Here is a 24579-nt window from a genome sequence, read left to right as displayed (position 1 = left end):
GGTGGCCTCCTCGAAGGGAAAAAGAAGAGGGGCAGTAATAATGGAGGCCACAGCACAAGACAGCCTACTGTACGTAGTATACTACTCCGCAGCCGGTCACAGATGATGATGACCAAATCAAAAGCGCGGGCTTTTCCGCTTTGGTAAAAATGATAATCCTAATCACGTGCCACTATTTGCCAGCGATGCATGCTATTGCTAGTACAGCCTTGTTCTATACAGACTACAGCCCAAGAGGCACCCTACAAATACACACGCGCAAAGCGAAGCAAAAAAGTTGACAGCGAACAAAGTTATTCCGGCGTACCTATGCTGTACAGACCGGCATGAAGCATCTCTTTTTTACCTGTGCGATGCGAGTAAAAAAGCGGTTGGCCAAAAGGAGAGGGTCCGCACATTTACCTTACAATTTTGCTAGAACTCATCTAGACGAGATATAATTTGGTCTCATTCACCTTTTATAGCCATTGGATGTATTGCTATAAAATGCGTGTGTGTTGATGTGGGTTGTATCCGTTCTTGTTTTCAAAGTGAATGAGACCAAATTATATCTCATCTAAATGAGTTCTAGGTACCCCATATATCTGCAGAAAGTAGTGTGAATAAAAATCAGTCGGCAAAAAGACTATCCAAGAAAATCGACATTCTGGTCCCTAAAGAAAGATTTATGTGCCTCGAAAGAAAAGCGGCACTTGATCTAAAAAAGAAAAGAAAAGCAGTGAAGGAAAAATGGGTATATTCGGCAAGAAAAGGGAAATAAAAAGAGCGGCAGTTGCCAGACGGCTAGTACTAAACAAATGGTGGGGTGGGAGAGAGAAACCAGAAAGCAGAGCCCAAACCAAACCAACCCACACGGCCACGCCCACGCCACGAGACGAGAGCTTGCACGAACCAACACGACCGCCCGCCCCCGCCCCCGCCCCCGGAGGAGAGAGAGAGAGAGCAGCGCTGCTATACACACGACGAATGCGCGGCCGATGCCCGCACGATTCGTACGTGGCAGCGCAAGCAGCAAGAGTGCATGCAGGAGCGCAGTTGGGGAGGCAGCATCGTTCGGAGGTCGTGCGAGAAGAGTCGTCTGTGAAGCAGTTTCGGAGAGAGAGAGAGACAAGGGCCGCACCGCAGTGGCCACCGAGCAACGGAACAAAGAGGCACGGCAAGCGAGGCCACAGCGAGAGGGAGGAGACGGTTGCCGAGAAGGAGAGGGAGGGAGGAACCTGCCAACGGCACGCACAGAGCCTCCCCGGCGACCGAGGCGGCAGGCGGCGACGGCTCGGGCATCCATGGAGGCGTGCGCCTGACCGGATAGGCCACGCTACGCTCGACATGAAGGTGTCCACCAAGGAGCAGCAGCAGCAGCAGAGGGCGGCGGCGGAGGAGGAGGCCATGGACTTGAGCGCCGGCGGGCCGGGGGAGGAGGAGGAGGAGGCGGCGCGCCCCTCCGGCGCCGGCGAGGGGGGCACGGTGGTGGTGGGCGTGCGGGCGGACGCCGAGAGCCGGGCGCTGCTCACGTGGGCCTTCGTCAATGCCGTCGCCGCCGGGGACCGGGTCGTGGCCGTCCACGTCGTGCTCGCCTCCGCGGCCGAGGCCGCCGCCGCCGTGGACTTCGACGGCATGCTCGCCGTCTACGAGGGATTCTGCAATCTCAAGCGGGTCAGCCCCCTCCCTTTTCAACCGTTGCTTGCCGCGTGCGCTGTAAAAGGAGTTGGATGGATGGGAGTTGGTCGCCATTGGCCAGCAACCAAGCATGTGAACCCCCTTCCGGCCTTCCCCCTTTATTCTTCGCCCGCCATTAATTGCTCCATCTCTTGGAGCAGTAGTATAATTTCCTGTGGGCGCGGCTCGGAGGTTTGGATTTTAACAACTTTTCTTCTTCGGCGATTCTTCCGGGTGCTGTGCCACCCAAAATGCTATCTTCTCGGCTGATTTCTTGGCTTCAACAATAGATTCTCCACAGAAATCTCCTCTCCATGCCAAGTTGGATTTCCGGGGGCTGTTCTTCCTCCACCATTTTTGGATCTATTATCGACTAGCAGTAGCATCCATCCAGCGTGCGTAATCGCGGTGTATTCTAATCAGATCGTCTTGACCCATGCTGCAAAGATTCTTTTTTTTACTCCTCATTCTCATGGATTTCCTTCTGTAAAAATAAAAATCCTGCCGATTTGTCCCCCCATAGCAAACTGCTGGAGAATTTTTGCCCCTGTTCCGTTCTAAAGCGGTTACCACACTGATCTGCTGGTGAATTTGCCATCTAGTACCAGTTGCTCAACTTCAGCGTGGTAACGAACTTCCCCTTGTGCGATGTGATGAACAGATCAATCTGAAGGTGAAGATTTGCAAGGGCTCGTCGGTCCGCAAGGCGCTGGTTCGCGAGGCCACCCTGTTCGGGGCCTCCAAGCTTGTCCTGGGCATCACCAAGAGGAAGCGCACCATCGGGTAAGTCCCCCACCATCACGGAAGCATTGGATCCTCGGTGCTTGCCACTATCGAGTTCCTCAACTTTTTCCACCCAATCATTACCACCCACTGTCGTTGAACTTTTGCTTCGGATTCATTTGCCAGGTCCTCGCTGTCGGTTGCCAAGTACTGCGCGAAGAAGCTGCCGGCAAAGTGCGCGGTGCTCGCCGTCAATGGCGGCAAGATCGTCTACCGTAGAGAATCGAATGCTCACTCCGGCAAGGTGTCGGCGGATGTTCCTGGCTGTGGTGATGATGAGATGTACTGTGTGCTGCCGTTCGGTGCCAGTCAGCAGGGTAAAGAAGAGAGCGAGTTGCCTTGTGATGAACCGAGCAAAGATGGCGACGCCGCCGACGAAGAACAGCATGATGTTGGTGCAAAGGGCAGTCAGCCAGAGGAAGAACATCAGCCATCGAGTGTGAAACCTGCTGAGATGTCCACGGCGGAACAGGTTCAGACTGAAGCAGATCCTTCTGACAGGAACAAAGAGTCAACAATGGACCAGAAAGATGTGGTCGCCGATCTACCAGGCGAGGGTGCCAGTGTGCTGTACTGTGTGTTGCCGGAAAGGAGTGACCATTCAGTTGCAAGTACTTCGAGTCGGCAAGAAATTGACTCGACTGAGCCACCAGCCGAAGGGGATGGCGATCTGTTTTGCTTATTGCCCCCGAGGAATGGAAATTCAGGCAGGAGCAGCAATGATTCTAAGCGTTCGAGTTCAGGCCACAAAGATGATGGGGATCTGTTCTGCCGGCTGTCAAAGAATGGTGGACATTCAGGTGGGAGTTCTGGGGGATCCAAGCGCTCTGTTGGTGTAAGAAGTGTGTTTAGGGCCATCAGGCGGAGCAGTAGTTTCTCCAGTGATATTCCATTGAGCTTTGAAACATCTGCTGATAAGAGAGATGGCTCGGTTTCCATGGGTGCCACCGAACGTTCTTCTTCCGCAGTATCTACAGAACCTGAGGATTTGCAAAAGGAAACCCCTACTAGTTCTCCAATGTCTCTGAGAAGGCTGATCGAAGGAAGGTCTGACCGCTGCCGCCTGCGAAGGAGAATCTTCCACCATGAAAGAACCTCATCTTTTGAGTGGGCCAAAGTGTCCATGGTTCAATGGGCGATGAGGCTCCCAAGCCGTTACAGTTCTGTGCACCCGGACAACAAATCCTTGAAATCTGATACAAGTCCGAGGTTGCGTGGTGATTCAGAATGTGATTCCACTTCCACTGCTGAGCCAGAATCTATATTTTCTTTCTCTTTGTATGATGTGGCATGGCCTCCCAGTGAACTGGGATCTCTTCAAGAAGAGTATTCTTCAGTATGTAGGCTGTTTAGTTATGAGGAGCTGAAACTTGCTACATCAAACTTCTCACCAGGTAATTCTATTTGGCATCTACATTGCTCTATTATATACGTTTGTTTTAGCAAAACTGGAACCCGATTTTCTTTCACTAATACAGATATGTTTTCTGCGAAACTAAAAGCTAATCTTCTTTTGCAGATATGTTGATTGGGAAGGGAGGAACTAGCCACGTTTACAAGGCACAATTAAATGATGGCACCTTGTATGCTGCAAAGATTCTGAAACCTTCAGTTGATGCACTTCAGGAGTTTATTACGGAAATTGAGACTGTAACCAGCTTGCAAAATGAGAATATTGTCTCACTAAGGGGATTCAGCTTTGATAACTACTTCCTTGTGTTGGTGTACGATTACATGCACCAGGGAAGCTTAGACAAAGCGCTTCATGGTAAGCATCATGATGAAATACGCGACCTATCCCATCCCCAACCCTCTTTTTAAGTGGACTAATATTCTGTAACTGTTCTTCAGGCAAGTGTGAGCATAGCCTTAGCTGGGAAAAGAGAAATAAGATAGCAATTCACATTGCAAAGGCGCTTGAATTTTTGCATCATGGTGGTGTCACCGAGTCTGTGATTCACGGAGATGTTAAATCTGCAAACATCCTCCTCTCAGAGGATTTTGAGGCCCAGGTATAAATATTCAGAGATCTGTTTGCAAGTACCAAGAGAAAATACTCTGCTTTTCTCTTTTCTGCAGTAACTACTTTTAAAATATATATTATATATGCAAGTGCCTTAATGCGTAAGCAGTGATGGATGAATTGTGGTTAGCCTGTAACTTGTCAAATTCTGCTCTGGTCGTGACATCGTCTCTGTTTTTAAAATTTCAGCTGTGTGATTTTGGGTTGGCAAAGAAAGTTTCAGCTTCAACCCCTCACCTAACATGCACTGACATCACAGGAACTTTTGGGTGAGTATCATCTCTGAGCTATATATGTTTGTTGCCACTTTTATGTTTTATGAAATGTGAAGTGTCTAAACAAATCACTGCTGCGACAGGTACATGGCACCTGAATATTTTTCGCACGGGAAGGTGAACAAGAAAATCGATGTGTATGCATTTGGGGTTGTGCTGCTGGAGATAATTTCAGGGAGAAAACCCATTATAACAGGATGTGCGAAGGGCCAGGAAAGCCTGGTTGGATGGGTGAGTAGAGTACCCCCTCACTCGATTTATACGCCTAGCTGGTTCATCGGAACAGTAACATGCTCTGAGAACAAGATAGTAGCTGCACATACATATATAAAAATGGCACTAGGCTGTTGCTGCACTTGCTCTGTTTCTCTTTGTTGACTTCATACTCACTCTTGCGGTGCACAAGTGAGATCTGCTTTCCCTTTTCCTAATTTTTCGCACTTGCTTTCATTTCAGGCAAGGCCACTACTTTCAAGTGGGGAGATCAAGCAGCTGGTGGATTCGGCTCTGGGCAACGACTATGACTGTGACGAGATGGAGAGGATGACGCTCGCCGCCTCGCTGTGCACGAGGACGTCTTCTGATTCCAGACCTGAAATGCCGCTAGTAAGAACGCATATAAAACACTACCAATATCTCATGAAAACCATGCTGCCCCAGATATCTGACTTGGCTAAACTTTGTCCACGCGAACCCAGGTGCTGAAGCTGCTGGAGGGGGACGATGAGACAGTCCAATGGGCGAGGTCGCAGATGTGCGCAGGCTCGGACGTGTCGGACGAGGAGGCGATGACCCCGCGCTCAAACATGCAGTCCCATCTGAACCTGGCGCTGCTGGGCGTGGATGAGGAGGAGGACACGCTGTCGCGGTGCAGCACGGAGCGGACCGCCGACACCTCGGCGGACGGCGGGTACTGGAGCCGGTCCTCGAGCTTCGACTAGGCGATCCAGCCAGCCGTCTGTGGTCTCTGTACAGTTCCTGACGATTGGTTGTGGCATCTGGACTGGGGAGATTCTTTGGTGGGTGCTTGGCTTGGCTTGCTCATGTAGGAAGGATTCTTGAGTGGGTGCTTGGCTTGGGTTGCTCTGCTCGTGTGTGTGTGCAAGGCGAGAGATGTCTGATGCTGTTGTTGATGCTAATTGAATTGAATTAGGAGTTGCTTTTGTAGTTTTGTAGTAGCAGTTGTAGATCTATCTAACCTTTGCTGGCCTTGGGTGCAACATTCTACGATTATGAGGAATGAATGTATGGTTTCATGGTGCATCAGGATTGGAATGAAATCGATTGCTCTCAACCTTTTGCTTTTGTGTTACTTGCTGTCTTCTCCTTGGATGCCATCCTGAACAATCATTCAGATCCAGGCACTGTTTACCTGCCCTCTCTCTCTCTCTCTGACACTGAAGTCTGAAGATACTACCAAATCTGAGTTGATCTTTTCAGACTGTAGAGAAGAACAGTTCATTATAGCGCAAACTGCAAAGTTTTTCGCCTAATAATAACCGAAGGTGTGCAGCGACAAGAGAAACTGTGGCTGCTTGAGTAGTCGCAGGTGTGAGATGTTTGCTAGTATGTGGAGCATGCATTTGGGCATGGGGACACCAGAGCAGATCTGGTCTGGTTTGTTTAACTGGTGGCAGCGACGGCGCTACAGTCACCGGATCGATCCCACGAGGTGTCCCACACAGCCAATGTGATGTGGGCACTGACGGCATTGCCGGAGCAGCCGCTGGTGCATGGTCGGCCGGGGTTGATGAGCCCGCTGCTTTCTGGTCCCGTCCGGCCAGACGTCTGATGCTGCTCGTTGCTCGTGTGTATGTGTGTGTCTTGACACTTTTGTTGATTATATAGAGAAAACCCCCACGCGTTGCTCCCGGAATCGATTGCAATGTATTTCAGTGACTTGATTGTATGAAACTTGCATAGCTAGATTAATAATCTAAAACTGAAAATAAATATTATATATTGTATTTAATTATTGTGTAGTCAATTTTTTTAATATGTGGCATAATATAATGGACGGAGGCGAGAGTGGCGCCGGGCCCATCTGACGGAGTGATCGCTCCATCATGAGCTCCATCTATCAGACGAATTCCTCGTCTGTCAGAGCCGCCACCGCGAGAAGGTGCGGTCTGCTGCGGCTGGTGTTCCTGCGGCAGCACCTGATCCTCCTCGTCGCCGTAGGAGATGACGATCTTCTTGTCGGAGGAGTCGTCCCCGTGGATGCTGAGGGGCCCAACGGGCGAGGGCGGCAGCCCCATGATCCGCCCGACAAAGAATTTCCGCCGCCTTCGCCTACCGGCGCGGAGAACCAAAACTTCGGCATCGCTGGAGATGAAGAAGCGGGACGAGGACGAGGGGCTAAGAGACGATGCAGTGTGGATGTGTGCATCGTAGGCACACGGCTTAAATAGTTGCGACTAGACAATGCGAAGGGCCGGTCAGCTTGCTTCAATGCGGCGACAGGAGTTGGTTTCTTGTGACACGGTGTCTGCATTGAAGCGGCGACACTCGGGGGGTTGCGTCCGTTAGCGCCACCCTCCCGTCCGATCTGGTCGCTTGACATCAATGCCGGCAGGTGCATGCTCTGGGCCGCATGAACGCGCCCCGGCAAGCAGTGCAAGCATTGAATTGAAAGCGCGGGAGAGGCGGGGAAGGTTTTTAGGTGGGTCAGAGCGATCAGAAACGGGCGTGACAATGGTTTGGACGCCCGCAAAGCCTCCACAGTTTGTTTTCGATTTAGGGAAAATAATCACGTATGAACCGGTCAGCGGACCGATACAGATCCACGTTTGATAGCAAAAAACATCCGGACTGTAAAATCCTAACGGTTGCGGGCGGTTTGAGGTCGGGCGTCGTAGATCCTAGGCCTTTTCAACTACCTACGGCAACGGGCAAGTGAAAGAAATACGTGGAGAAGGAACTGCTCCATCGATGTGTCCACTAGACACATGTCCACGTCAACAATGATGGAGTATTCATCTTGGCACTCTTGACTCTCTTGTGTGCGGCCCGTAACGCGTGGTGGTCGTGCCCGGCGAGAAGCGGCATGCACAGCTCTCGACCACGAGGCAAAGGCACTATCGATCATATCATACGAAAGTGTTTGCAAGTAGTGCCGCCTTCACACTCTGCTCCCTCCCTCCCGTGTGAAACCAGGAGAAATGCATGCTAGGAAAAACTCAAACTGCTTGTTCATACCGGACATAGTGCCTGCAACACGTACACACGCACCTCTCTATCCCTATCTCTCCATCCTACTTGGACCATGCTTTACGATGCCGTATGTACCCCCCGGCTCCCCATGTTTTTTCAGGTTTCACACAGTTTCATCCTGCACTGTTTTCTTCCAAAAATTAAATTTAATCCAGACCTGTAGAGCTAACTAGGCACGTGTACGTTCTGTAAAAAGCTACTGTTACAAGATACGTACCAGTAGTAGCCAGGCTTGCAGCTTGCAAGTGCAACCAAGCCGTCACTTTTAGTTATGCCTTTTCTTGGGCATACAATCGAGATCTTGGCTAGAGAACGCATGGCATTGGCTCTGTTTGGATGCTCTAACTCAGTTAGAGGTTAGTGTTAGATTTTAATTCTAAACTAATCCTAAATTAATTCTAACTAAAGAGGTGTTTAAATGACAGGGTTAGATGGAGCGCGGATACAGCGAGGCGCCTTCATGGGCGGTGTGAGAGGGAGGGAGGGAGAGGGCGAGAACTTGAGGAAGTGGGAAGGGATTTGCTGAAGGAAGAGCGAGAGAAAAATGTGTTTTTTAATGGTTCCCAGAAAAACTAACCCAAATAAACATCTTTTGGATGAGTTGGTTTTTTTGATAGGTTAGATGCATCTAACACAAACTAATCCTTTTATTTGAATATTTTTAGGTTAGTTAAGTCCAAACTAATCCAAACTAATTCTGACCTATGAATCCAAACAGAACCATTGGCACCATCAACAAAGCTGTAGCACATGTAAAGGCGAGATCGATGTTGCCATGCAAAGTGCGGTGCGGCTGTACATGCATCGCAACCATCGATCCGTCCCTCTGCTGGCTACAAATGGAGGCTCTCTCTGCTGGATAACGTACGTGTGCGTATGTGTGCAACAGCAAAGCCGGCTGTCGTGGCAGTAAACTCCTTTTTCCTTCATGATAACACATGTCTTATTTATATCGTACAAATTATAGTATAAGTCACGTAGACATTAAGTTTTGACAAAACTTAAAAAGGCGTTGGTGTGAAGCTCAAGAAATTCTTCGATCTTGATTGCATGCCTACTTTTTGGCTGATTTTTCTTTGTGCAAACCTAGCGTTCTGCTATCAGTTGCCTTTTACCAGACGACTAATGCTTTCTAATGTTTTTTTTTTTGAGAATATGCTGACTATTGCTCGTGTTTTTTCAGAAACGAAGGACGACCTCCCGCTTCTGCATCTGGACGATGCATACGGCCATTTTATTAATTATTGACACAAGACCTTACAGAGTCATACAACAATAAGCCTAAAGCCACCAACTAAGCAACATCTGTCGCTATCCCTATCCAGTTGATGTAGGGGCACTGAAAGTCTGGGCCTAATACCAAACAGACCTCGCAGCCAAACCTAACATCTAAGACTTGAGGTCCCAACCAGGACGCCTGCCGGGTATGGGCACCTACCACTCCGGCGTGCTTCTCAACCAGGACGCCTGCCGGGTATGAGGCCGCCGCAGCCACCCACTACCAATTCATTTTCAGAGTTGTACTGCTGCATCAACCTTGTCCGGTCTAGCTGCCGCTGACGCCACCACGACGCCAGACAGTGTCACCCTCCTGCGCGAGTCCATCTCCGCTCATCAGTCGCTGAGTCTCCACTGCGTCACGCCGTCGAGATCCGCCGTCATCAATGGACCAGATGAATCACCTATGTATGTGTGTAATTCAACGGCGAATCTACGGGACAGGCTTTCGATAGGCACAAACCCACAACTCGATCAACCGCACTCGCCTACAGAGAGCGACCAGTTGTGCTAGCCCAATTAGCTTCTTGCAGGTTAGATTGATTTCCTTTGTATTTTTATTTGGTTTTTCTTTTTGTCATATTTTTGAAGAAAATTTAATAGTAGATACAATTCAAAGCTTATATTTACCTAACTTTATAAAAAATAAAACAGCATAAAATTATATTTGTGTAATTTAAAAAAAACTCTTGATACCATAACATTATATTTTTATAAAATGTAAAAGATATTTCTTGTAGTTCAGAAAAAAGTTTCCAAACATTCTAAAAAATGCACGTACATTTATAAAATGTTCACGTCTTTAAAAAAAATTGACATTTGGAAAAAATATTATACAATGTAAAAATATATTCACATAGTTTAAAACAATGTTTTCTATCATGAAAATGAATGTTCAACGTGACTTTGATGAAACAAATAACACGTCCTCAAAAAAGGTTCAAAACATGTATTTTAAAAAATGTAAATAATGTATTTAGAAAATGTTAAAAGTGTATAAATTTGTTTATATGTATGCAAAAAATGTATAATGTGTATAAATAAATTAGCATCAAAATATATGTTTGGAAAAAATGTCAATCTTGTATTTTAAAAATGTTCAATGGGTATAAAAAAATATTCCTGACGTATAAACAATGAAGAATGTGTATTAAACAATTAGGCATGTGCTAAAAAAACAAGGAAAAAAAGGATGAATGGTTATGTTTTAGAGGCACTGGTGATCAATGCTACAAACAAAAATAGGTGTTATTTGTGAGGATCTGTAGTAGTTATCGGGAGGAACGAATGCAACACATTTATCCATGTTAATACTGCTGCAATTTATTTCCTCCCACCCATATTAATTTACGCTCAAACAGATGTATCTAGCACCGTAAGTATGAAATATGTCTAGATATAGCAATATCTTCGGTAGGTGTGCAGAGTATGTGTTCAGTACACATGTCTAGTACATTTTCAGTTATAAATATGGTCACTGCATATGTCAAGGCATGTGTTCAACATATAAATTAGGTCCTATTGTAGTTATTTTCAATACATGTTCAACATATAAATTGCATACATTCAATTTAGGTGATGAGATTTAATTTTTATGTGCACCGTACACTTTATGCAATGACTTCTGGAAAAGAAACTCGGTTGTTCTGTTCTCAAATGAGTTTGAGCACAATGACATATACATATGAATGGGTGAGAATAGATCATATATGGTTGCACACATGATGTGTTTGCCTTTATTCACGATGAGACATGGCCAATGGGGACAGTAGAGTTGCCTACCTAGGCTTGCAAATCCATTTATGAAAGTGTACTAGTGCTTGCCAAGAATGGATATTGTGGATGGTCTCATCTATGCGGACAATGATGAATTCATTGTTGCAACGATCAAATGCAAGAAAAGAAGTCAAGACTTTGGAAGTCCTGGTGCATGAGAAAAATAAAGTTAGGACATTGTATGATTATGTTATACTTAATGGATTCCCACCACCACCAAATGTTGTGACTCGTACAAAAGTGTAAATGTCTTGTTAGTTTGGAGAAGGAACATCTGCATCAATGGTGCAAATGCAAGTGAGACAGGGGAAGCAGGGGGAGAGGATGAGACCGGCTCTGACTTTTATGAGAGTGACTATGATTTGCAAGATGGGGTTGATGACCTTTTCCTTCATAATGTGGATATTTTGCTGAATGACAACAATGAGAAGCATGAAGAAATTTTCGAGGAAGATCATCCCATTCATGTCTTGTGTTCCGGAAAGGCGAGGGGTGTGTCATTTGTTATCGCAATGGTGTGGTTGCTGACCTCTTGGTTTATCGTTGTATGCCAAAAGGCTTTGCATCAGCCATATTAGCTCTTCTTTTACGTTACCCATGCATCTCTTCATGGTTTATCCTTGAAAAAAAGAGGAGATGTGCCCTATAGTGAAACCCAAGGAGATTAATGGAACAAATGGCATGTACTTTCGTAAACTTCCCTCCATAGAAATAACCCCATATGTATAGAATTACTCTAGGCTAAAAATGCTAAACCTACAACAATTGACTTACATGGGTAAACTGCAAACAAACATACATGCTCTTACCTATATTTTACCTCGAGTAATGCTATAAGTACGCACAATTTTTACCATTGGTGACTTATGAACTGACGTGGGCTGTTTTGATCGGTAATTAGGACAAAGTGGAAACCACCTTGAAATTCAGAGGGGGGGGGGTTGGAATTGGAATTTATAAGGGGGGAAGGGTCACTCCATTAACTTGATAAATATCACATTTTTATTTCACCTCAGTCCTCCAGTTATCCCATAACTTCTCTCTGGTGGGCTTATTGTGGTCGCGACCGCGCTTCAGCTCTGGCCCCGCTGCCAGCATGGCGGGGCTCTTGCGCTTCACTTCATTCCTTGGCCTTGGCCTTCTTGTCCTCGGGCTCGACGTACGGGTGGCTGAGGAGGGAGAGGCGGCCCTCGTCCGCCCCGGCGCACTTGTCAGCTAGGTTGAACAGAACAACTCCAGCGCCGTGCACATGTCATCATTGATGGCGAGCTTCTCGCTCATCCTGACGTCCGTGACACCGTCGATGAACGACGAGATGATGGCTTCGTCCGAGGCCATCGGGATCTTGAGGCAGACTTGGGTGAAGCACTGAATGTACTTGCAGAGGGTCTCGCCGGGGCGCTGCTTCATGCGCCGCAGGTCGTTGATGGTGAGGGCGTGGTTGCGAGTGCCTTAGAAGTTGACGATGAACCGCTCGTGGAGCTCATCCCACGAGGAGATCGACCCCTCAGGGAGGTTCATGAGCCAAGAGCGCGCGCAGTCCTTGAGGGCCACGGGGAACCAATTTGCCATGACTTTGTCGTCGCCGTTCGCCGCCTCGATGCTCAGCGCGTAGAGTTGGAGGAACTCCATGGGGTTGGGGATGCCGTCGTACAGCGGGGCAGCTCTAGCTTGAACTTGACCGGCCATACCAGCCGACACAACTCACGGGTGAAAGCGCGGCAGCCGGGGCGCTCACGGGCGCGCCTCGTGCGGGAGCGGCACGGTCCTGACGCTCGTGCACGGCAACTTCTTGGACGACCCGGTCTTGGTGCTGGCGCGATGGCGCGGGAAGCACACACGTGTCGTGCGGCGGTTGGTGCACAATCTGGCATTTGGCCTCGTCCCGAGCCGGCGCCGGCACTCCACATGGCGGGTTGGTGGCTGTGCCTCGTGTCGGGATCGGCATTGTCGCCGCACTGGGGAGGAGGCGGAGGCGCGCCATGCGCCACGTCACCTACGCGGGACGGTGGAGGATGGAGCGAGTGGGAGGGCGTTGGGGCCTCGCCTACGGTGTTGACGAGCTCGGTGGTGCGGCCAAGCCAGGCGTCGTAGCCTTCATTGGCGGGGTGGTAGCGTAGTAGTCCGCGCGCCATGAGTAGTGCAACGTGCGCGTTTATTGGCCCGCGGCAAGCATGAGAAGATGAAGCCATGGCCGGAGAGAGAGAAGGTGTGGCGGTGCGGCAGGGAAGAGTCCTGCTGCTCATGAGCGGCCGGATCAATGGCAACGTTGGCCGCAGCGACAAGGAGAGGCAACGGCCGCTGTGGCCCGCCGGCTCTGTCTGGGTGACACGAGCCGCGCGGCGCTAGGCACGAACACGACGAGCGTCAGCCATGGAGACGATAGAGCGGGAACGAAACGAAGCGGAAGAACTCCGACACACCCTACCTGGCGCGCCAAATGTCAGAATCGGGGCTCTAGGGACGCAAGATAAGGTTCAAACATTGGGATGTGCGTGAAGGGTTCCACTAAGCTACGACTGCTGCTCACTGCCTCACGATGATGCTCCATCATGCTCGAGCGGGAGGGAAGAAGGGAGGAACGCGATGATTTACCCAGGTTCGGGCTACCTTGCGGTTTAAGACCCTACTCCTGTTTTGTGATGGATTTCCTCACGAGGACGATGAATATGAGCCAGTACAAGAGAGGGTGGATGAACTCGATCCGGAGGCTCATATGGCTCTAGGGATCCCCAGGATTCGACCCCTCTCTATGGTGGAGAGTAGCCTATACTTATACTGGCCTTGGTCCTCTTCCTCTGAAGACTCTAGGCATGAAGGGATGCCACAACAGCCAATTTTGAAAGGGAACAAGAGTACATCCTATCCTGACTAAAAGTGGTCTTCGCCTGCAAAGCTTCTAGGCATGGCGCGTTAGTGGGCTCGGCAGTGACCTCCGTCCTGGCGAGACCGCGGTTTTGGTCTTCTAGCACTGGAATGGCAACCTTTGAGGATTCCCTTGGGAACCCGCATGCCGTTCTTGTAACCTTTGCACCAAAGAGGAAATCGTCCTGGTTTGCGCCTGCTGGCGCCCTTCCAGCTCCACTCGTCATGGCTCGCGACACCCACGTGCAGCGCGAGGCAGGGTGGCAAGCCTAGAGATATCTGCCCTGCGAGGGGCCTCGGGAGGCAGCCTTAGGAGAACGCCCCTCGTGATGCCCTCAGGAGACATTGATGCCATTCACCTCGTGAGGCGGGGGCCCACGCGAGGGTCTTGCTCGTGAAGTCTTGACGCTGGGCCGCGCCGGGCCTTCTGATGACGCCACACAATGGGCCGCAGGGAGAAGGGCCTGGGTATCCCCAGTCCCACGGGCCCGACAGTTGTGCTTTCGCGAGAGGCACAACCGTGCCTCTTCGGAAAGAAAAAAAATCGTGCTCCCGGTTTGGTTTTTTCGTCCGGTTTTTTAAACGGGTTTTATTAAAAAAAGTTCATAAAAATCCATCAACATGGATCTAGTTTTAAAAATCTCGGCGCGAGGAATCCAATGGTGAAAACGATTCGAGATTTAGATGCACGGTTTAAGAGATAAAATGGTTTGAATAAATACACATACGAAAAAAGGGAAAACTCCTAGGTCGCGCCAAGTAGCGTGCATGCAGTGCGCCACTTGTCGCAACTTGAGGAGGTGGGAGTGATCTTTGAAAGGAGTAGTCCTTAATTAGTGATTTTCAATTTTTCGCTCCGATTGCATTGCTCGTCGTGATGATGCCTGATGTGCCGACGGATCCGGATCCTCTGCCATAACTGGCCCACCGGAATGCAGGGTGCCGTTCGACCACTGACAGGTAGGCCCACATGTTAGTGCCCCAACGACATGCACCGTAAGTCAGGGGAGCTCCTTCATGTGCCGGCCCAGTCAGGTAGCCGTCTACGGAAAGCTCCCTGCATATACCAATCAACGGGCACCCCTATATCTCGCCTTGAGCAAGACGACCTTCAGACTCGTTGAAAGGGGAGCGAGATGGGCCGACCTACACGCGCGACATGCCACATCCTTTTTTTCCTTTCTGTTTATTGTTCTCCTTTTGCTTTATTGTTGTACTTTTCTTTATATTCAAAAATATTACAAAAACACTCTTCAAAACACATTCGAAAAATGTTGAACAAGTATTTATAAAATGTTGAATAAGTATTAGAAAATATTGAATGAGTATTTTAAAAATGTTGAGCAAGTATTTAAAAATATGGAATAAGTACTAAAAATGTTGTACAAGTATTTGGAAAATGTTGAACAAGCATTTGACCAACGTTGAACGTATATACAAAAAATGTTGATCACTTATTAAAAAATAATTATTTTTTGATCATGTATATAAAAAAGTAAACAAGCATTTAAAAAAAGTTGAAAAGTATTTAAAAATGTTAATCAAGCATTTGGGAAATGTTATATAAGGTCGCGCTATTCGTCACCCTGTGTGAGGAATAGTTATTCTTCACCCCCCCTCTATTTTACCATCAATGCACCGTAATTTTACATTCCGTAAGTTTTGTCTTATTTCTGACGCAAAAAGGGACTGTAACAAAATATATAATCACCATAAAAAATATTTTATGTTATGTAAAATTACAAACGTAAAAACATAGTCTAAAATACACATAAACTGCAAATCTTCTTGTCTTATGACCTATATTTTTATTTTCTTATGTCAAATTTTACATAGTGAATCAATAGGAATGTAACTATTTGAATTCAAAACGTAATTTAATTATGAAATGATCGTAAGATTACCTCGGGTGAAGAATAACCTATTCTGCACCCTGGATGATGAATAATAACACCATATATATATATATTAAAAATGTTGATTATTTATTAAATAGATAAAGAAAAGCAATCATGTATACGAAAATATTAATCAAGCATTTGAAAATTATGTTGAGCAAGCGTTTTAAAAATGTTTATCAAGAGTTTGAAAAATGTTAAATGTGTATAGAAGTAATGCTGACCATATATGCGAAAAGAGTTAATCTTTTTATTTGAAAACTATTAATAAAGCATTTAAAAAATATTGAAAATGTATACAAAAAGTGTTGACCATGTATTAAAAAAGTTGCAAATGTGTAGGAAAAATGTTGACCATGTATTAAAAAAATTGAAGAAATTAAAATAAACAAGACAAAAAGTAAAATAGAAGAAACAAATGCAAAAGAAAAAAGAAAAAAAGGAGGAGGAAGACAAAGAGAAATGGAGGAAAGGAGAAAGAAAACAAATCAAAGAAAAACGACAAAGAAAATAAGTATGGATAAAAAATGAAAAAAACAGAGAGAGAGAAAAAAACCAAAGTATAACAACGACAAAAACAAAAGCGGGGAGGAAATAAGATAACCAAACAAAAAACAAAAGAAGAAAGAAAAATGTATAGATACATACGAGGGCCCTATCACTTTGGGTGCCCGGGGCGGCGCCACTCCCCCCCCCCCCCCCCCCCCCCCGCCCCACAGGGCCGGCCCTGACCATTGCAGATCTCCTCTTGCTGCAAATCTTTGCGAGTGCGACAACCACTTCAAGAAGGGCGGCTCAAATTTGGCGCATAGGCCGCTGTTTAGCGCCCTAGTGCACCCACATCGGGAATCGTTAGCACAGTGGGTGGGCCCATTTTTTCCGGTATTTTCTCGTACGTTCTCGCCCGGTTTTGGATGGTTCTAGAACCTTCCCTGAGCCAGTTTTTTTCTTGTTTTTTGTTCTAGTTTTTTTCTTTTCTTTTTTATTTTTTGTTTTCTCTCTTTTCTTCTTTACTTTTCTCTCTTTTCTCTGTTTTTGCCAACATTAGTTTGTTCATCAAATTAAAAAATGTTCAACAATGTAAAAACATGTTCTCGAATTCGAAAAATGTTCATCAAATTCAAACATTGTTCATCATTTTAAATAGATTTTCATTCTAATAGATTTTTTTCATCTTTTTTTCCAAAACATGTTCTTCAAATTCAAAATTTGTTCATCAATTTTCAAAAAAATGTTCATTGAATTCAAAATTGGTTCATCCATTTTTCAAAAACGAATATTCTTGAATACAGTTTTTGTTCATCTAGTTCAAAAAATGTTCATCAAATTTTGAATTACAAAATTTGTTTTGAAATTTATTTATATTTTTTGAATTCGTGGACATTTTTTCAATACATGTCATTGTTTTTCAAAATCATGAACATTATTTAAAACCACCAACATGTTATGATTTCTGGAACATTTTCCGGAAATTCATTTTTTCCAAAATTTTTGAGCTCTTTTGATATTCCAAATTGTTTTAAAGAACAAAAAACAGAAAAAAACAAAAAAACACGGAATAAAAAAACAAGGGAACCCAACCTTGCTTATGGGCCGGCCATGTGGGGCGCGTGGGTGGGGAGTGGGTGCGCGCTGGCATGTTCGCCGGCGCCCAACGCGGGAAATTGGAGCTCCCTTCAAGAAGACATCAATCGACCTTGTAGCTCAGCCCGGACGTGGCGAGCGTGCTTTCGGCCTGTCGTGTGGCGTACTAAGGACTGGACGGAACGGTCCTGGCCCGGTAGAAAAATCACTCGGTCCGAGCTACAATTTTCAGCCCGCAGAATAGCCGGTCTGTACTGAAAACCAGCAGACCCAGCTAACAGAAAAGGAAAAGGCGCATCACATATACGGCGGTGTACAGCCCAACAAAACAGGGATGAGCTCAAGCAAGTATGCAGCGAGATATTTGACCTACAACCCCTTAAAAATGATATTTGACCTACATTGTGTCGCCGCCGACGTTTTCACGGCCCACGACATTGCTGAACCCAGCCGCCGTGTCCTGGAGCCTTCCCACGCTTTCCTCATTCACCCTGCAAGGCGAATGGGCGAGGACGTCCGGGATCACCGCCGGCTAGGTCGTTCTCCTTCGCCCCTCTGGTGCACCGGTCGCCTCTCGATCTTCTTCATGATGTGTTTCCGTTCGCCGCGAGCATCGCCAACTGCATCCACAAGCTTCGGGTGAGCACAATGACGGAGCTTGAAGCCCATTGTTGGGCAAGCTGAGCGAGCCAAGCGGAAGGAAACAGCCTGTGACCGATGTTTCAAGGCCCAGAAGTAAAAAATAAGTGAACAAAGTCGAAAAAGTTGGGCGGGCCGCGGCTCCTCCAGTGGGTGAGCACCAGTATCTTCCCCACCGCCCCCTCCTCCCCGGCCACCTTTCGCTCTACATCTTCGCCGCGCCTTCTAGGCACCCTGGCCACCTGCACGACCTTAGCTAGTGCTACTGCTCCTCCTGCAAGCAATGCATGCACGCTCCGCCGTGCCTCATGGGCATGCTCCGCCGCCGCGTTCGTCTCTGGCCATGCTCCCCTCTGGTCAACTACGCCTAGCTGTGTAGGATTAGGACTCCTATACTAGTCGGTCTACATGCAGTGAGTATTTCTAGGTGAGTGATAGATGCCGGTCGGCCGATCCTGGCCGGGCGTATGTCTGATACAACCTTTTGCAACCGCACGATAAAGAATTTGCTTCGTCCCGAAAAGTTAAACACCGGATTGAAAACACAGGGAAAATGTAGTTACACACAAGCCGGACTGGACACGCTCTCGCTGGCCGCCCGCACTTGTCCTCCGCTTTCCGTGCTTGCCGAACACACGTGCCACCACGCCCGCCACCTGCGCTCGTTAGCCATTCGTGCCACTACGCTTGCCTTGGCTGCCTCCGGTCGGAATGGCTGCAACTCTAACAGGCACGTTTTAACGTGTGGTCACCATGGTTGCGACATCCCTGGCGTCTCGTCTCCGGCTCGCCGCTATCTACTTGCACCACCATGTCCAGCCAAAAAAATAAATCTAAAGCAACAAAAACCTCATATACATGGTTGAAAAGAAAGAAGCAAAAAGATTTGCTGAACTTCATGGTGGTTCCAGCAAAAATCTAAGACAACAAAACCCTCCAGTACTTGGATGAAGCAAAATTATTTGGCGGTTCCAGCATATCTTAATGGTGGTTCTAGCATAAATCTAAAAGCTACAAAAAACTTTGGTAAAAGGTTGAAGAAAAAAGATTTGCCCATTCCAGCAAACCGAATGATGGTTCCACCAAAAAAATCTGAAGCAACAAAAACCTCCGGTAATCGGTTGAAGCAAAATGATTTACCGGTTCCAGCAAAACTTAATAATGGTTCCAGCGAAACTCTCAGCAGAAGCGGCAAAAATCTCAGTAGCAACAGCAACACGCGACAGCTTATTCTAACAGCCTCGTTCGGGCTGAAGTGTTGCGCATCCACCGAGCCGGCCATGGCGGGCTGGCGCGACGTGGACCGTCGACTAGGGTTTTGACCACTCGGAAGAATTTTGAGTGGTTACCGAGTGTTTCGATGCTCATCGGTAAATGGGTGTTGCGTGATTTTTTTTGAATTTTTAAAATTTGAGTGGCATGTATAGTTAACTAAAGTGGAAACTACCATATGAGATGGAGGGAAGGATGGTCTTCTGGTCTCTGCAGCCGTCCTAAGAGCATCTCCAATAGATGATGTAAATTCGGAGATGTAAAATTAGGTGTTGTATAATTTACATCACCAAAAAGTGGGTTTTACATCTTCAGAAAAGACCCAACTCCAACAGATGATGTAAAACGATGATATTAATGGGCAACTTCAATAGGTGATTAAAATTGGAGATGCAAAACCGGATGGCCGACACGCGACTGCTGTTCGGCTGCTGTACATCCGCTATTCAACAGCCACACAAATTCAAATAAAACATCCGGTAATGAAATAAAAAATTGTACATGTCCACAATATCAAGTTATTACATTGTTCATCAAATCCGCAACATCAAATGGATCACACATACAACATAGTTTTGCACAATATACAAACAAATAAATGAAACTAAGCTGCTCTCTCGCCATAATATTTCTAATACTCCATCAAATCCTTCTGAAGTTGATCGTGCGAATCAAAGTCTCTAAACCCCGTCCACGCTCATTCTCAATGATCATGTTATGCATGATCACGCAAGCAGTCATGATATACCAAAGACTTTTTTGGTCCTAGAATCTAGATGGTCCTGGGACAATAGCAAATTGGGATTGCAAAATCCCAAAAGCCCTCTCAACATCTTTCCTAGCCGCTGCTCGTGCATTGTGAAAGATGAGTTCTTTCTTACCTTGGGGTTTTGAAATTGACTTGACAAAAGTACTCCACCTAGGGTACATGCCATCCGCAAGATAGTACCCGTAGTTATATGTGCGGGCATTTGCTTAAAAGGCCATCAATGGTGCTTCTCCATTTGCTAACTTGGCAAAAAGAGGTGACCGGTTGAGGACGTTGATGTCATTGCAGGATCCAGGCATGCCAAAAATATGGATGCCAAATCCATGTTTCTTGATCGGCAACAGCCTCAAGAATGATTGTGGCATCCTTCCCACGACCCTTGAACTGTCCATGCCATGCTCTCGGGCAATTTTTCCATTTCCAATGCATGCAATCGATGGACCCTAGCATACCTAGAAAACCATGAGCCTTGTTCATCTCCAACAGCCTTTGTGTGTCCTGAGCATTGGGAGCTCTTAAGTACTCTGCACCAAACACTTGTACAACAGCCTTTGCAAATTGTTTGACATAAAAGATAGAAGTGCTCTCTGCCATCGCCAAGTTGTCATCAATGTAGTCTGCAGGAACACCGTAGGCCATCATGCGCAATGCGGCAGTGACCTTCTGTTCGGTGCTATGTCCAAGCAACCTTGCACAATTCCTCCTCTGCTCGAAGGATCGATCATGCTGCTTCACGAAAAAGCAAATATGGATGAACAAGTCTTTGGACACATTCTGACCGGCGGCGAAAGTACTTCTCCAAAAAAATGGGTGGTGAACCAAAGTAGTTGCGCATCAACCTGTGTGCATCCAACCATTCTCTCCCAATGAACACACGACCATAGACGGAACCACCGTGCTTTCGCTTCTTCCCCTTGTGCATTGCCACTAGCATTGCAATGTCCTCTTCTTCATTTAAATCAAATTCCTCGTCCGACAAGGAATTGCCCATGAAAGAGGAGTTGCACGAGCTCATCTACAATACGGAAAGTCACCGTTAAACTACTTTCCATCGCCAACAAAAAACTCAAGTTTCATAGTTTTTGTACCTTCGGGAATTTCGTTGAACCACTTGTTTGCGGGGTGGATGAACTCGACAGGCTGCGTGTTGGGCAGCCGATGGCGGTGGCGGGCGGCGGCGACTGCACAACAGAAGAGATGGTCGCACGTCGTCGGGAGCTCCGCGCGACAGGCGGGCGGCTTCGAACGGCCGATGGTCGCGGCCGTCGGGCGGGCGGAGTGGCGCTCCTCCACTAACTCCGGCAGGGGTCTAGGCTTGGATGAAGCCTACCTATCGTAGACCTCGCAGGGGAAGGTTATAGGCCAGCCGCAACCGCCGGAGAACCTTCGATTCGGTGGTGGCCGAAACTGAATCGGTGGCTCCGGGCGGCGCGCCGGCGAGGCAGGCGGCGGGGAACGGGGCGGCGAAGTCGTGACGGGCCCGGCGGACGTCGGGCGGGGGGGTGGCGGCGTCGATTTGAAGTGGATTTGGCCGGCGGCGGAGTCGGGCGGCGGCAGCCGGTCGCGCGGAAGGGGAGGTAAGTGGCGGTTGGCCGGTTGGCAGGCGGACGAGATTTTACATCTCCTGGAGTTGGAGATACAAATTTGCACCGCGAAGTGGTATAAGATACATCTCTAGGAGGCAGAGATGTTAATTTTTTTTGCATCTATATTATCTGTTGGAGCAGTGTTTTGGGGCCTTGGAGATGCAAAATGTAGTTAGTACATTTTGCATCTACATCTACTATTCGAGATGCAAAAAGTTGTTATTTTTACATATACATCTTCTATTAAAGATGCTCTAAGCATGCAGACCACACAGCAATGACATGTGCAAATAAAACAGCCCATGCAAGGATCGAATTCTGTATGTCAGAGTTGAATCACATGTGGAAGATGACCACTGTGACACCAGCGAATTGCTGACTAAAATGGCTAACACATATATACACCTAGCTCAAATAAATTTGACTTTGTAATTTGTTTAAATTTTTGAATGGTAACCACTCAGTATTTTTCAGTAAGCGTGGTAACCGCATCCCCCGGCGTTATTTTTCCAGGATTGGTAACCAAAACCACCTATGGATGAGGTAGAGATATCACCGCCGTCGAAGATGGATGACGGGAAGGAGAGCAGTCGTCGTGGCTGCCCCGGCGAGACGGCGGCGTGTAGTTATCGTGTCTCTTCGGCGCTCTTCCGCCTAGCGTCCTCGTCGCTCGTCGAAGTGACGCCGCCATCACAAAGATCGATCGGATTTATATACTCTACGTACACGGTCTATCCAACACGTATATACATACATTATGTTAATTAGGATCCAACACGTACGTATATGCTAGACTCGGCCGACTTTGTGTCTAAAGCAGAATCATATCAGGCAGGCAGGGCCCGAGTCGGTCTATACTGTACTTACCGCGCCCAGCTATATACTGTATATATCTTTCCTTGCTCCCTCTATCTATATAAATAAAACATAAGTCTACCAGCTGCCTACGCACACGGTCCATAAGCCCACACACGACATACGTCCGTCTGTGAAGCCGTGAAGCACCGACACAAAGAAAGAAAGAAACCATGAACTGCCTACTACGGAACTCGCGCCTCTTCCTCCATGTCTGTAAGCAGGCAGGCGGCGTCCCGTGCAAACCCGGTGCTCTGCTTCAATCAGTTGTACCGCAATCCGCGTACGGTCGCTGCGCTGGCGGCCCTCGCCTCAGGTGCCGAGGCTATGGCCGCCTTGCGCCACTACGAGCGTGAGGTTGTGCCTTACACGAACCGCACGCACATCGTAATCAGGTCTCCTCAGTCCGAACGCCAGCTCCGGGAGTCCCGTTACACAAAGCAGAAGAAAATATGGGCTTCCGAATCACGGATCGTCGACCCGCTTCACACCGGACAGCGTTCGTGTCCGTCGTATCGCCGAGAAAGTTATTCGCGCCACCTATCGTACCCTCCCTATCAACACCAGCCACGATGGCACCAAGAGCCCCAAGCCACAGACAAGTCATCTTGAAGGGTTTGAGTGGGAGGTGATACTTGTCAAAAACCACAATCCCGGTGCAGCTTGCGCTCCTGGTGGCAAGATTGCAGTATATACTGGATTGCTCGAACAATTTACGGATGCCGAGATTGCCTTTGGTATTGCGCACGAGGTATGTAGGTTTAACACTTCTTATATAATAAATACTAATGACTGTTATGTGTGTGGATTCCTAGTGCATATTTTATGAGTTTTATTTATGTAGGTGCCTAATTTTCTTTCCTTTTTTTGTCAGATTGGTCACATCGTTGCCAGGCACTACTCGGAAATTAGATACGCCGAGTGGTCTTCAACACTCATGTTTTATACTTTCGCACACAGGTATGTATGACTGCAATTATATAAATATATAGACACACACATACACGTACACATTATCCTTGTATATATTATATGCCCCAGAAGTCATTTAGTCTTTAGGCTACGCCTCTTAATTAATTAGTTGTGCTGTGCCCTTATCCACAAATTGGAACTTAACTTTACAGCAGCAGCTAGAACTAAAGCATGGTAGATAATCTATATAAGCACATATATACCCCTGAAAATCACGGTGTGGCTTCAAGAATAACAAGGACAATAGGCAATTAAAAGGTTAGGTTCTTGCAAAATTATACTAGAATTGCCCACACACAAAGGAACGCAAATTGCCACCACTCGAGGGACCTGGGCACCCACCGCGTCCAATTTGTTGTAGAAATTCGAAACCGCTCCTACCTGATTATTATTAGAACAGAAACAGGGAGTGGGCTAGCACCTAATCCCCACGACCACCAAGAGATAACCGTTTGCGAGTAACCTTAAAAGAAACACAGAAATTACTTCGGTACGGATGAAATTATACATCTTAGCTCGGTCGAATGATTGGACCCTGGATTACTAACAAAATTTTCTATATAAATATATAAACCACGACAACATGGAACTCACTCTTCAGCTAAGCTTAATTGCTACAGTAGGATAATCTTCAGTAAGAATTATTGGTTTCCTAAACTAACACGGTAACACATGTGTTGTTCTATGACTGCGCCGCGTACATCATATTCTGATGATCAATGTTGTCTATATATGCAGGGCAGAGATGGAGGCAGATCACATTGGAACCCTTCTACTTGGAGCTGCTGGTTTCCATCCATACACGTCCCTCTTATTCTTCAGGAAGGACGCAGTGATTGAAAGAGCGTCCTGGATGCCACGAGATTCCATCCCTCTTCATCCTTCACATAAGAGAAGGGTTGAGCATTTGTACCAACCCAAAATCATGGAGGAGGCGATGAGGTTATATAAGGAAGCTCCGCCCGACGAAGGCACCAGCTCACAAGCCACCGGTGAAGGTTTCTCCTTTCGACAAACCCTGGGAGATGCATGCAAACTTATATCGACAAGACTGAGACGAGTTCTTACGGGGGGATGAACAGATTAGAATGCCCAAGTTGAAGAACCACACACAACCACATCTTCCGCACATTCC

At 47.1% G+C, this 24579-nt stretch overlaps 1 pseudogene; it reads left to right on the top strand.

Moving 5' to 3' along the window:
- Positions 1-818: 818 nt before the first annotated feature.
- Positions 819-6031, top strand: LOC123087732 (uncharacterized; annotated as a pseudogene).
- The last annotated feature ends 18548 nt before the right edge of the window (positions 6032-24579 follow it).

The sequence above is a fragment of the Triticum aestivum genome, chromosome 4A (genome assembly GCF_018294505.1).
Source record: "Triticum aestivum cultivar Chinese Spring chromosome 4A, IWGSC CS RefSeq v2.1, whole genome shotgun sequence".
NCBI classification, from domain to species: Eukaryota; Viridiplantae; Streptophyta; class Magnoliopsida; order Poales; family Poaceae; genus Triticum; species Triticum aestivum.
The sequence above is the reverse complement of the archived record's forward strand: the minus strand, read 5'-3'. Positions and strand labels throughout refer to the sequence as shown.